Consider the following 13,229-nt stretch of genomic DNA (forward strand, 5'->3'; position numbering starts at 1 on the left):
CCATTATACTTAGGCTACATCTTTTATAGCTGCCCCACAGTCCTTGGATGTTGGTGTGTGGGGGTTTTTGTTTGTTTTTATTGTTTTTGTCTTTGTTCTCTTTATGTTTCAGTTTGGGGAGATTCTACAGACATAGCCTCATGCTCAAAGATTCTTTCCTCAGTCATGTCCAGTCTATTAAAAAGCCCATCGAGCATTCTTTTGTGTATGTGAACTCTATGCCAAATGTGGGGCCTCCCATCAAACATTATTGATTTATATTATAGTGTGGACTTTTTTAAAAAGTGTATTTATTGGGGCACCTGGGTGGCTCAGTCGGTTAAGCGTCCGACTTCGGCTCAGGTCACGATCTCGCGGTATATGGGTTCGAGCCCCGCGTCGGGCTCTGTGCTGACGGCTCAGAGCCTGGAGCCTGTTTCAGATTCTGTGTCTCCCTCTGTCTCTGGCCCTCCCCCGTTCATGCTCTGTCTCTCTCTGTCTCAAAAATTAATAAACGTTTAAAAAAATTTCTTTTAAAGTGTATTTATTTATTTAAGTAATCTCTACACCCAGCATGGGGCTCAAACTCACAACACTGAGATCAAGAGTCGAATGCTCTTCTGACTGAGCCAGCCAGGTGCCTCATCTATTACAGTGGTTTTGATCTCTAGTGTTTCTTCTAGTTCTTTCAAAGGATTTCCATCTCTCTGCCTACATTGTTCTTCTGGTCTTGCATGCTTATCTACTTCATCCATTAGAGACCTCAGTATATTCATCATAGCTATTTTGCATTCCTGGTGTGATAATTCCAACATCTCTGCTATGTGTTGTTCTGATATTTGCTCTGTCTCTTCAGATACCTCTTCTGATATTTGCTCTTGTGTTTTTTGCCTTTTAGTATGCCTTGTAATTTTTTCTTAATAGCCAGATGTGTATCATGTACCAAGTAAAAGAAACTTTTGTAAATAGGACTATAGTGACATTGTGGTGAGGAGGGGGGTGAGGAAGCATTCTACAGTCCTATAATTAGGTTTCAGTCTTTTAGTGAGTCTGTGCCTATGGACAATGAACTTCACAAGCATCTCTCAGTATTTCTTCTCCCCCTTTAGGTGAGACAGGGTGGCCAAGGCAGGCTGGAGTTTGGTATCTCCCTTTCTCCAGGTCAGTTAGGCTCTGATAACAGTTGAGGAACTTCATTTACACCTAGACTTGATTTAGATAAGAACTGGAGCTAATGCTAAATGGGGTCAAATTTTTGGGAGTCATCGGAGGGAGTAGTATGCATAGGGCAAGGACATGAGTTGTTGGGGCCTAAAGGCAAACTGTGCCCGTTAGTCTTCAATGATGGCCTGAAACAATTCTGCCCTCACTGTACAATCATACTGTGCCTCACATGAAGAGGCAGAGTCTAGTTCCCCTCCTCTTGAAAATGGGCTCTCTTTAGGGATCCTTGACAACAATACAGCAGAACTGATATTCTGGGACTTCTGAGCTAAGTCATAAGAAGATTGAAGCTTCTTCCTAGGATTCTTTTAACTCTTGCTCTTGGGATGCTTCCCCTGGAGAGCCTGCCACCACTAGACTATAAGAATCCTAAGTCACAAACAAAGGTCACACATGTAGACTCTATAGTCAACAGCCTCATGTGAGCTCCCAGCCCACAACATCTACCGCCAACCATGTAAGTGAGCCATCTTGGTGGTAGCTCATTCAAGCCTTCAAATGACTCCAAGCCCAGCTGCCATTTGACTACAAATTCATAAGAAACTGTACATGAGAATGACCCAGCTGAGCACTGTCAAATCACAAAATTAGGAGTGATAACAATAAATATTTATTTTAAGTCACTAAGTTTCAGGATAGCTTGTTATACCAAGAGATAACCAGACAACTTCTAATGTATGAGTCCAGAGAGCCAGAAAAGAATGGGTGCTACCAGCTTTGGGATGATAAAAGAAAGCATCAAGACACCATGAGCTAAAGAGGGCAGACAAGTACATATCACACAATAGATGTTCTGTAACACCTGTTAAATGAACAAGCCAATGAATAAATAAAAGTGGGCATGGCAAGAACAGATTTCTCCTTCTTCCCAGTCTAACAAAGGCCTGGCTCTCCTCAGCCACCAGGAAACAATTTTCTCCAAGACTGTATCCCCAGCCAGCCCTGGCCATGATGGAAGGGTGTGCCTGAAGACCTTCCCTATCCTCCCACTCTGGAAAATAAAAGAGGCTTCCTCCTTGGGGCTATGGCAGCCTCCCTCCTCCTCCTCCTCCTCCTGCTCTGCTCCTTCTTTCCATAGTTCCCCAGTACTTTTCAGTTAATAAGCATTTCCTTTCAGCCTACCACATGTTTTTACACCATTATAATGGACACCTCTGAAAGCCAGCCCCTCTCTAAGAGGTTGACTCTTCATTTTTTTTTATTCTCCAGCAGTTCTCTAGACCCCCACATTGACTCCAGGAATACCAAAACAAATGTCATGGGAACACAGGTCTGTTTTCTACAGGAATCCATACAGAGGAGGCTCTCAATAGGAAAAACTCTTTAACTTTCACTGAGGTTGGGGGAAGACTTATTCATTCCCCAATCACTTACTGTGAAAGCTTAAGTGAAGAAAGTACTTAGATTAGAGTCTCAGTTTTTCCATCTATGAAAAAGCAATCATTGTCCCCACATCACAAGGTTACTGTTAAAAGTAAGGCAAATGCACTGAGAAAATGTTTATTTAAACTAGCACAGAGTGTGGGCCCATTGGACCCCCACTGAATGTCCATTTGATGATCCCCACCCCCATCAACATAGGAGAAAAAGTTGCAATATTCCATTCTGCGAACTTCAGACTTTGAGGTTTCTCTCTCAGCCTAGTTCAGAAGTACCACCCAAAACAGTCTCCTAAAAGAGTGCTAAGACCATGTCATGCTAAGGCATCATGAGTAAAGGAATTATTTATATGGGGTTACCACTAGAATTTCTTTCTTCTCCCTTCCCTTGTCTTTCTCCTTCTTGAAGAAAACCGTGCACCAGCTGAATCAGAGATTACAGGGGGGTTTTCACGCGGAACCTGAGTTCCAAACTTCCCTCTACTCCTCCTGAGCTTTTCCAACCTCTATGCTCTCTCCTTAGCAACTCAGTGTTCCTGAAAAGAACTGAGCAGCAGCCTGAAAGAATGGGTAGAGTACTAGAAAGAGATCCAGGATGTGGTGGTTAAATTTTGCATTCACTTGACTGGGCCAAGGGATGCCCAGATCGCTGCTGAAACATTATTTCTGGGTATGACTGTGAGGGTGTTTCCGGAAGAGATTTACATTTGAATTGGTGAACTGAGTAAAACAGATGGCCCTCCTCCATATAAGTATCATCCAATACATTGAGGGTCAGAATAGAACAAAAAAGGCAGCAGAAGGGTCACTTCTTTTTCTCTGTTTGAGCTGAGACATCCGTCTCCTCCTGCCCTCAGACATTGGTGCTCCTGGTTTTTGGCCTTTGGACTTAGACTGAATTATACCACTGATTTTCCTGGTTCTCTGGCTTACGGAAGCAGACCGTAGGACTTCTTGGCCTCCCTACTGCATGACTAGTGCCTTTAATAAATCTCCTATCTATGTATCTATGTATCTATCTATCATCTGTCTATCTATCTATCCATCTACTCTATCTATCTATCTATCTATCTATCTATCTATCATCTATCTATCTATCTCTACCTATCATCTATCTATCCATCCATCCATCTACTTATCTATCTACCTACTTATTTGTTCCATTTCTCTGTAGAACCCTAACACACAGGAGTTCTAGTGTCCAGTCTTGGCTCTTTCTTTCATCCACAAAATTGCCTAAATGTGTGACAAGTTCATAGCAAGATCCTTGTCACTAGAGATATTCAAGTACAGTTGATAAAACAGCCTGGGGAGGCCTTCGGTTCAGTGAATAATTGAATGACATAATAAACTTTATCCTGATGGCACTAAAGAGCCATGGAGAAGTCTAAAGTATTTTACACTTGTTCTAAGGCTTGTTTCAGACTTGGACATGACACAAGCAAACTTTCTGTTCACAAAGATTACAACAGCAGTAAGGTGAAGAATGGATGAGGTAGGAGAGGGTGAGAGACTGGAATGCCATTAGGAAAATATATATTTTTTTCTAATGGGACACATTAAGAAGGCCTGAACTGGGGTACTGCCCTTTCCGGCATTTAGCACATTACTTCATTCATTCAACAAAAATTTATGAAGCCCCTAAGTCAGGCAGTATTTTAAACATTGATAATTATTAGTGAGGGTGAGAGGGCTATAGACCACATTGTTTTGTTATTTAATTGTTCTAATTAACTTACTCCTTGGCCAAATTAGAGTTTTCGTTTACATTTTGCCCAATAAACAGGAATTGGATTGAATTGAAATAATACAGCATTGTGATAAACCTCACAGCTCTCCAGGTAGACGACTAGGCCTTGGATCAAAGAGATGGATGTGGGAAGTCACTAAGGGCAACAAGGAAGGTTCCCATATCCCAGTTCCTAAAGTACCCACAAGTACCAGCACGTGGTCAACCAGAAGAAACAGGGCACGTCGATCTGTGTGTTTTCTTTAGAAAGTTCTCAGGAGCATATCCAGTTTGCAGAAGCCAGAGTCAGCTGAATGCTCTGGCCCCACATTGTCAGAACACCACTCCCTGCTGAGGTTCCCAAAAATATTTAGGTGGAGATTGAAACTAACCCTTAACAAAGAAAGTAGAGGAGGGAGGAAGGCTGGTTCAACAACAAAGATGGGGAAAGGAAAGAAAATTCTTCGTAGTGTTTCTAAAAATAGCTCAAGTCAACAAACCTCGTCCAAAGTTGCCCAAATATGAAAAATTAAATAGAAATCTGGTGTTGTCATTATTCCGAGAGTTTATTGGAAGGCAAATCGCATCACCTTGACTTGTATGACAGCGCAGACAGAAGACGATCTCTTCTTAAGTCTTGTGCAAAAAACCAAGTGCGACAACAGAGCTTGCCTTTGGTTTGTGAGCAAGTTAGTTTGGGGGTTGGTGTTTGCCTGCAGGAGAAGGATCAGGACAAAAATGACCAACAAAATCAAAATGGCAGTACGTTTGTCAACTGCTTTTGTTTTCGCCTTCACTTTCCACCTATATGCTCTGCTTTTTCATCTCCACTTTAGGAGAACATGGAAATGAGTCAGCTTTCCACTAACAGATTCTAGAATCTTCTTCATCTGTCATGTGGGAACAACACTGCAGTCCTGGGTACCTCTTGAGTGGTTGTGAGCATCCCATAAGGTTACCGTCCACAGGATGATTTGAAAAGTCAAAGGTGCTTTGAAAGCACAAGATATCGTTGACTTTCCACCCATCATCCACTCCCCCCTGAAACTGTGACTCCCACCCTAATACACACACCTACTTCATTCATTCATTCACTCATGCAACAAATATTTTTTTTAGCACCCACCCTGTGTTAGGCATTGTTCCAGGCACTGGGGCTATATCAGGAATAAAACATCCCTCTTGGAGCTTATATAATAGTGCAAGAAGATAGATATTAAACAAATAAATACATAGAAAATTTCAGGCAGTGATAAATAATAAAGAAAAAATAAAATACACTATGAAAACCCTAAGTCTAAATATTACTGTGATGGAAGACAGTGCCTGTGTGCATGTGTGTGTGTGCACGTGTGTGTGTGCACGTGTGTGTGTGCACGTGTTGAGATGGAACATGCAGAGAGAGGAGGAGGAGGGAAGGGGAAACTGAAGACAGCAGGCAGAAGGACCATATAAGTACTTGAGTGTAAGAATAATTTTGGCGGTAAGAATTGGGATGGAATCACTCTGACTTTTGGAAGAACATCGAGTCCAAGACCTATTTATTCTGTGATTCATTGTTCTGGCTTTGTCTGGACCATGGCAGGGAGAGAGTCTAGACAAGGTGCCCCATGGGGCTCAGCAGCAAATGACCCAGTTGTGGGAAGCAGAATGTGAAAGTGGGGAATTGCACCTGTCAGGGCCCCTTCCCTGTCAGTACTCGCTAAAAGCTGATGTGAGGATGAAGTGGCACCTCCCTGGAATCTTCTAGACCTTCTCCTGCTCTCCAGCTCTCAGGCTTAGCTCCTCCTCCCCGAGGGAACACTGGTGTGGAAGCTCTGAAGGCCCAATCATCATGCCCTCTCCAGGAGGTGAGAGGCCGGGCTCTTGCCCCGACCCTGACCCCCATGAGACCCTCTGCTCACCTGGGCTCACCTGGGTTATGCTGCACCTACAGATCCTGTGGTTCCAATTCTGGAAGAAGTAGCTTATGAACATTTCAGGCCCTAGTGGACCCTCCATATTTAGTCACTATTATTATCATCAAATCAGCCTTCTGAGCTTCTGTCTCCTCATCTGTAAAATGAGTATCACACCAGCTAGCTCATAAGATAGATCATGAGTACCAGAAATTATCGTGTGCCACAGGCACTGTGCTACATACGTCACAAGCCTCATCCCGTTTATTTTAACAAAATTCCGTAACCACGATTATACCCATTTTACAGATAAGAAATCCAAACAGAGACAGTTAAAAAAAAAAAAAAAAAAAAAAAAAAAAAAACCAACAACTTGCCCAAGGTCACACAGCTGAGAGGCTATAGAGCCATGACTCAAAATCAGATTTGTCTGTCTCCAAAGCTAGTGTGCTTGATTAATGCTTCTAGAGTACCTCGGTCATAATAAGAGTACCAGTTAGCGAACTGCTAGGAAACAGGTGACCCCAAAAGTTAGTGGCTTCGGACAACCGCCATAGATTTAGCCCACAATTCTGCAGGCCAGTAATTTAGGCGAGGCTCAGTTGGCTGGTTCTTCCAGCCCTCGTCAGACTCCCTCGTGCATCCGTGGTCAGAGGCTTGGTGGCTCATACCCATGCGAGTCGACTGGCCGCAGTCGGGGTGCCACAGCCCTCTTCTACATGGTCTCTCATCGTCCAATAGGCCAGCCTGGGCTTTTTCCCACGGCAGTGACCTCGACTTGAAACTGGCACACTGTCCCTTGTGCCCCATACTCGTGTACAAAAGTAAGTCAGAAGCCAGCCGAGATTCCAGAAGTGGAGAAATCGGCTCCACCCGTTGCCAGGAGCTACGGCAAAAGGCACATTCAGAGGGGAGGACGCAGGGAGGTTATGACCAGAGCAGTCTATCTCGACAGGCGTTCGATAAACAGCAAGGTAGTGTCACTATCGGATATATTTCGACAATGCCCATCAGACAAACCTAGGTAACTACTTGACTGTCACTAAGTTCCCCAGAGAATTCCTTGTAGTAATCTGGACTCTTTCAGCTACAAAGGGGCAGGCCGTAACTCATCAGGAGTCTCTTTCCATCTCTGGCTCTCATTTCCTCCATGATGGCATCTGTCTCCCAAACCCCCGTGAAGTGGAAAAGATGTCACCAGAGGCTCCAAGCTTCCACTCTCCCCCCATTTAACCCCTATGCCTGAAAGGGAATGTCTCTACCCCGGCACCTTAAGGAAAGCCCTGGAATGACTCCACCTGCCTTTTCTTACTCCCGCAGAGGAATCCTTGCCTAGCTCCCTGGAGCCCCTACACTGATCTGAAGTTTCTAGGCTAAAACGCACTAACCAGATCCTAACTGTTTTCTTTTTAATGGTCTAAAGTTCAAGGGAGCTTCTCTGGACTGAGACAAAATTGCCTTTAAATGCCAGTTGTGAAATCCTAAGTGAGAGTATTGTAAAGGGATTGAAATAAGGACTATGCAGATTAGAAAGTGCAAGGAATAAAAAACAAAACAAAACAAAACAACACAGGCTAGGACAGGAAGTCGATAAGGAGAGAGGGAGGCCTTCTGCATACAGAGTATACTGGATGCTTTATTCCTGGTCTGGGGAACATCCTGGAATGGAGCCTGTGCAGAAGACTGGAGAAAAAAAAGAATTCCTGGCTTCTGCCCTAGTGAGTTTTCTTGCTTTTAACCTTGTGGTTCCCAAAATTCTGACTCAGAGAGACCTGTGCTCAAATCCCGACTACTTGAACTTACTAGCTGTGGGATCTTGGGAGGGTGATATATAATTTATTGTCCAAACCAGGATGCTTAGGAAATGGGGTGTCATTAATGATTTCACAAAGGGCGGGACACCTGAGTGGCTCAGTCAGTCAAGCGTCCGATTTCGGCTCAGGTCATCATCTCGTAGTTTGTGAGTTCGAGCCCCGCATCAGGCTCTGTACTAACAGCTCAGAGCCTGGAGCCTGCTTTGGATGCTGTGTCTCCCTCTCTCTCTGCCCCTCCCCTGCTCTCTCTCTCTCTCTCAGTCTCTCTCTCTCTCAAAAATGAATAAACATTTAAAAAAAGTGATTTCACAAAGGGCAATATAATGTATGGTCATTCTCTCTTAAGTAATAAATATGTATTTTTAGCATCACATAACAATAAATGTAATATTTGCATCACACTTTTTTTAAAAAGTTTATTTATTTTGAAAGTCAGGGAGAGGCAGAGATGGAGGGCAAGAGAGAGAATCCCAAGCAGGCTTCGCATTGTCAGTGCAGAGTCCAATTCAGGGCTCGAACCCGTAAACCATGAGATCATGACCTGAGCCAGAGTCGGGCACTTAACCCATTGGGCAACCCAGGCACCCCACTCAGCACTTCTTGTTGGACTGTGCTCAGTTCTTTACATGCTCACCACAGTCCTCTGATCTGGAAACTATTATTAGCCTGCTTTTTACAGATGAGGAAACTGAGGTTCGGAGAAGTTCATCTTACTGAGATCGAGGAGACAATATGTCTCAGGTTTCCTGTATCCATGCAGTAATGAGACCATAAGGACCCATTCAGACCGGAATATTCGGGGCACCTGGATGGCTCACTCGAAGAGAGGGCGACTCTTGATCTCCAGGTCATGAGTTCGAGCCCCACGTTGGGCATAGAGATGACTTAAGTGAATAAATAAAAACTTTAAAAAAAAAACTGGAACACTGAAGTCAGTGTCCCTGCTGGGAGTACTCATCTTGAGAAACCGTGCAGTTATGACACAGTGCTCATCCATGAACACGTGTTTGGGATTGTGCTCTGGGAATGTCCCACAGATCTTGAGGCACGGATTCTTGAGAATCATTTTGATGGTAATGAGTTTTCATCCATAGAGGATAAATATGGTATTTGAAAAGAACCCAAAGTGATTCAGGATAAAAGTGAATCATCTAAAAATATATTTTGACTTTTGGCTTCCACCTAGAATATAGAAAGCTAAAAAAAAAAAAAAAAAAAAAAAAAAAAGTGTCACTCCTGCCTTAACAACAAGAAAAAAAAAAACCAAATCTATAAAATCATGACTTTTCTGGAACTCATCGAAAAAAACTGAGGCCACAGGACCACATGATGAACATGAAATCTAGGGAAAGACAGACTCCCCCCGAGGAGAGAGAGGACATGAGCACTGGCCCACCTGTAACAGAACAAAGGAGGAAGACAAGGCCACTGTAGAAGCCAAGAAGAAGCATCCAGCGAAGATGCTTGGAGACTTACCAAGTGTGACCAGCACGAGCCCACAGATCCCCTGGGAGTTGCAGACGTAAGGGAGCTGCCACGACTCAGAAGCTCCTCCCCATAAAGCTCCACTAGGCCTTCATGGATGATTTGGGGCAAGGTGGGAGACCAGAGAAAACCTTCCTCCATGGTTCAGGGCTGGAAGAGGGGAGCCGACATGGCTGGAAGAAAGGTGTGAGACCACACCCATATCTTTCTCGAAATAAGAGACATGAAGCCACTGGGGAAGGACAGCAGCCCTATGTTCTCTAGAGCACAGGGGAAGACACGTTGAAACGGGAGGAAAGGAAAAGAGCAAAGTCTCTCCTCCCAGAGGATGCAGTCCTGGGCCTAACCATCAAGTCTCCTATTACTGGAGGAAGGTCAGGCTTACTAGGGAAGCCCCAATTCCAAGACAGAGAAAGCAGTGCCTGCCTAAGGCTGGGGCTGAGTCCGGATGACAGAGAACCTCATTCCACACCCTCCACACCCACCACCAGGCAGGCAAGAACCAAAGAACAAGTGACACTGGTCTGGACTGGGGGAGAGGCAAGAGAATGAGAAGGAAGAGGTTCCCTCTGTGCAGCAGGCATGAGGTAAAGCTGACAGTAGAGAAGAGACACAGAAAAATCTTTCTGGCACCCCAGCCCCATCCCTTAGCACACGGTGATGCTAATCAACAGAACAAATAAAAAGAAAACCGGTAAAGATTTAGCAGACCTGTGCAACACTATCGACCATCTTGACCCCACTGAGTTACTAGAACATTCCAAATGATGACATCAGAATGCACATTCTTCACAAGTGCACATGGAATATTGACTAAGATACTCCATAAAACACACCTCAACTAATTTAAAAGATGTGAAATCATAAAAAGTATGATCTCAGACCATATGGGATTGTACCAGAAATAGACAACAGAAAGGTGTCTGGACCATTCCCAAATATCTATATATTGTGCACACCACGTTCAAGCAACCAAGGAGTCAAAGAAGTCACGTGAGAATTAGGAAAGAATTGGAATGGAATGGAAATGAAAACAAAACCCATCCATTTGTGGAATGCACAGAAAGCACTTAGAGGGAAATTATAGCATGAGCTGGTCACATTAAAAGATGAAGAAAGGTCTCAATTTGAAGGAAATGGATATCTTAACAATAATGAGCATCTCAGTGCATTTATTTAGGTTTTCTTTATTTTTTTTTTTTTTACATTTATTTATTTTTTGAGAGAGCACAAGTGAGGGAGGGGCAGAGAGAGAAGGAGACACAGAATCCAAAGCAGGGTCCAGGCTCTGAGCTGTCAGCACAGAGCCCTACACGGGGCTCAAACTCACAAACCGTGAGATCATGACCTGATCCGAAGTCGGACACTTAACCGACTGAGCCACCCAGGCGTCCCTAAAATTTCTAAAACAGAGGTCTTCATGTCTTATCATTCAGTTTTGAGTTTAAAAACAACAACAACACAAATGACCTTTAAGCATAAAATAGAGCTTTTGTTTTAATATGGAGTGTATTTCAATTCAAATAAAAAATACAGATTCACCTATTTGTTTTATCAAAAAATATTCAAATAGCCACTAGAAGTGAGGCATTGTCAGTTGCTACTTATCCAAGAGGCAGAGCAGATTACCAGCCCCTTGAAGGCAGGAGAGTGTCTCTTTGACCTGATTTGAACAACCCTGAGTAGATTTTCCTACCTGGATGGGGCTCCCATGGAAGCATTTTAAAAGACTGATTATACCTCTTAGCTAAGCTTTCTTGTCCTTCAAGACTCTGCTCAAGTGACACCTTGTCTAAGAAATTGTCTCCAATGACAGCCTGTCCTCCATGCTCAGCCAGAGCCTTACGTGTCTCCCATGTCACCCTGTGTTTACCTTTATCTTAACCAGTGATTGGGGTGGATCTTAACCAGTGATTGGGGGTGCGGGGGGTTGTGAGTAACAGACTTGAGACATAGTAACTTAAACCCTCACTCACAGAAAAAACTGCCTGAAGGCAGGCAGTCTGGTGCTGGCATGGCGGCTCCACAAAGTGATCCATTCATTCCCTCCTCTTGCTTGCTTTCTTTTTTTTCCCCCTAACGTCTATTTATTTATTTAGAGAGAGAGCGCGTTTGCATGCGCACGTGAGCAGGGGAGGGACAGAGGGAGAATCCCAAGCAGGCTCCGCACAGTGTGGAGCCCCCAGCAGGACTCGATCTCACAAACCGTGAAGTCATGACCTGAGCCAAAATCAAGAGCCGAAGCTTAACCATCTGAGCCGTCCAGGCGCCCAGTCCCCTCCTCTTTCTGCTCCAACATCCTCCCTGCATGATTTTCACCCTCAAGGTCACCACCTGATCCAAAATGGCAGCTGGAAATGCAGCCTTCTGGTCCACCTTGCAGACACCAGGAGGGGCCAAGGTACCAAAAATTTCTCGCACCCTTTGTGCAGTCTTTCCCGGGCACCCCACACAGCGTGTCCACGTGTATCTCTTTGGTCAGAAGCTAATCTGGGGCCCACACATGGGTAAAGAAGGCTGGGAGGTATAACCTCTGCCCTGGGTAGCAGTGTTCCCAGCTAAGTGTCAGGATTCTGTTACTCCCTGAAGGAAAAAATGGATACAGATAGGCATCGGGAAGTTCCTGCCAGCCGCCCTTAGCACACCATGTTATAACTGCCTGGTTGTCCGCCTGTGTCACAGAAACGCGTATCCTGAGTGCCTAGAGCAGTACCTGGCATACAGAAGGCACTGGAAAAAATTTTTCACTTTTGTATTGAGGTTTATCACACATACACAAGTGCACTAACCTTAAGTGTATGTGTATCTCAAAGAATTTTCCGCGTGTGTAACCACCACCCCAGTCAAGATGCAGTCCATTTCCATGACTGCAGGCAGTTCCTTCCCACCCCTCCCAGTTAACTCCTCCCACAGGTGACCATTTCTGACTTTTCCCGCCCCACTTACCTGTTTTACCTGTTCTTGAACTGCATATACATGGAATCATGTGATGTCTTAACCAACTCTCTAGGAGTTCCTAGAGTTGCACGAAATCCAGATTTTCTGTGTTAGTCTTCATTTCAAGTAGCCTGTGGTTATAAAAACATTCTTACCTTTTAGAATATTAGGTTCCTATCTGACATACTCAAATGCTGTCCATAGGCAGGATATAGTTTAATTCCCTTTGGCCTGCGATGCTTCCCACAATGAAGTTGTCTCATTTGATCTCCTTTTTACATGACATATTTCTTAAAATGTCACCGCCAACCAGAAGCCCTCTGGTGCATTTTCAGGAGTGCCCGGGCACTCAACACGCAGTCGATGGGGCTGGTATCAACTGTGGGACATAAACAAAACCTGGCGACGGAGACAGATTCCAGGCTGGCCATCTGGGACACCTGCAGCTGGCCCAGCGTGATGCTGCGTGCCCGTCCAAACTGCCCAGCTGGAGGCTTCTCTGCCTCTGCCACTCCCACCATTGACAAGAAGGCATCACCCTCCTCGCTGGCAATCAAGCTCATTCTCTATTGGTCAGAAATGGTAACGTGGGCCCAGATTTGTTCATCGGGCCCGGCAGGACATGGCCAAAGCTTGGCAGAAGTGTAAGCAGCGGACGAAAGGTTGTCAGAGCCGGGCCTGATGGGAAGGCAGTGCCTCTTTAGAGCAGAAGCAGAACATCTCCCCCATGGATGAACATGTCCCCATTCTTCCCAAAACTACCTCAGAAAGTTTGTCCTGTCAC

General features: G+C 44.6%; 1 long non-coding RNA gene across 1 annotated transcript; it reads right to left on the minus strand.

The window, feature by feature from the left end:
- Positions 1–4,875: 4,875 nt before the first annotated feature.
- Positions 4,876–10,253, minus strand: LOC122203888. Its single transcript, XR_006195386.1, has 4 exons — positions 10,220–10,253; positions 9,500–9,658; positions 6,226–6,366; positions 4,876–5,024 (listed from the first exon to the last, which is right to left on the minus strand). It is a non-coding gene; the product is annotated as an uncharacterized LOC122203888 (long non-coding RNA).
- Positions 10,254–13,229: the final 2,976 nt, after the last annotated feature.

This window comes from Panthera leo, chromosome D3 (genome assembly GCF_018350215.1).
Source record: "Panthera leo isolate Ple1 chromosome D3, P.leo_Ple1_pat1.1, whole genome shotgun sequence".
Lineage (NCBI taxonomy): Eukaryota > Metazoa > Chordata > Mammalia > Carnivora > Felidae > Panthera > Panthera leo.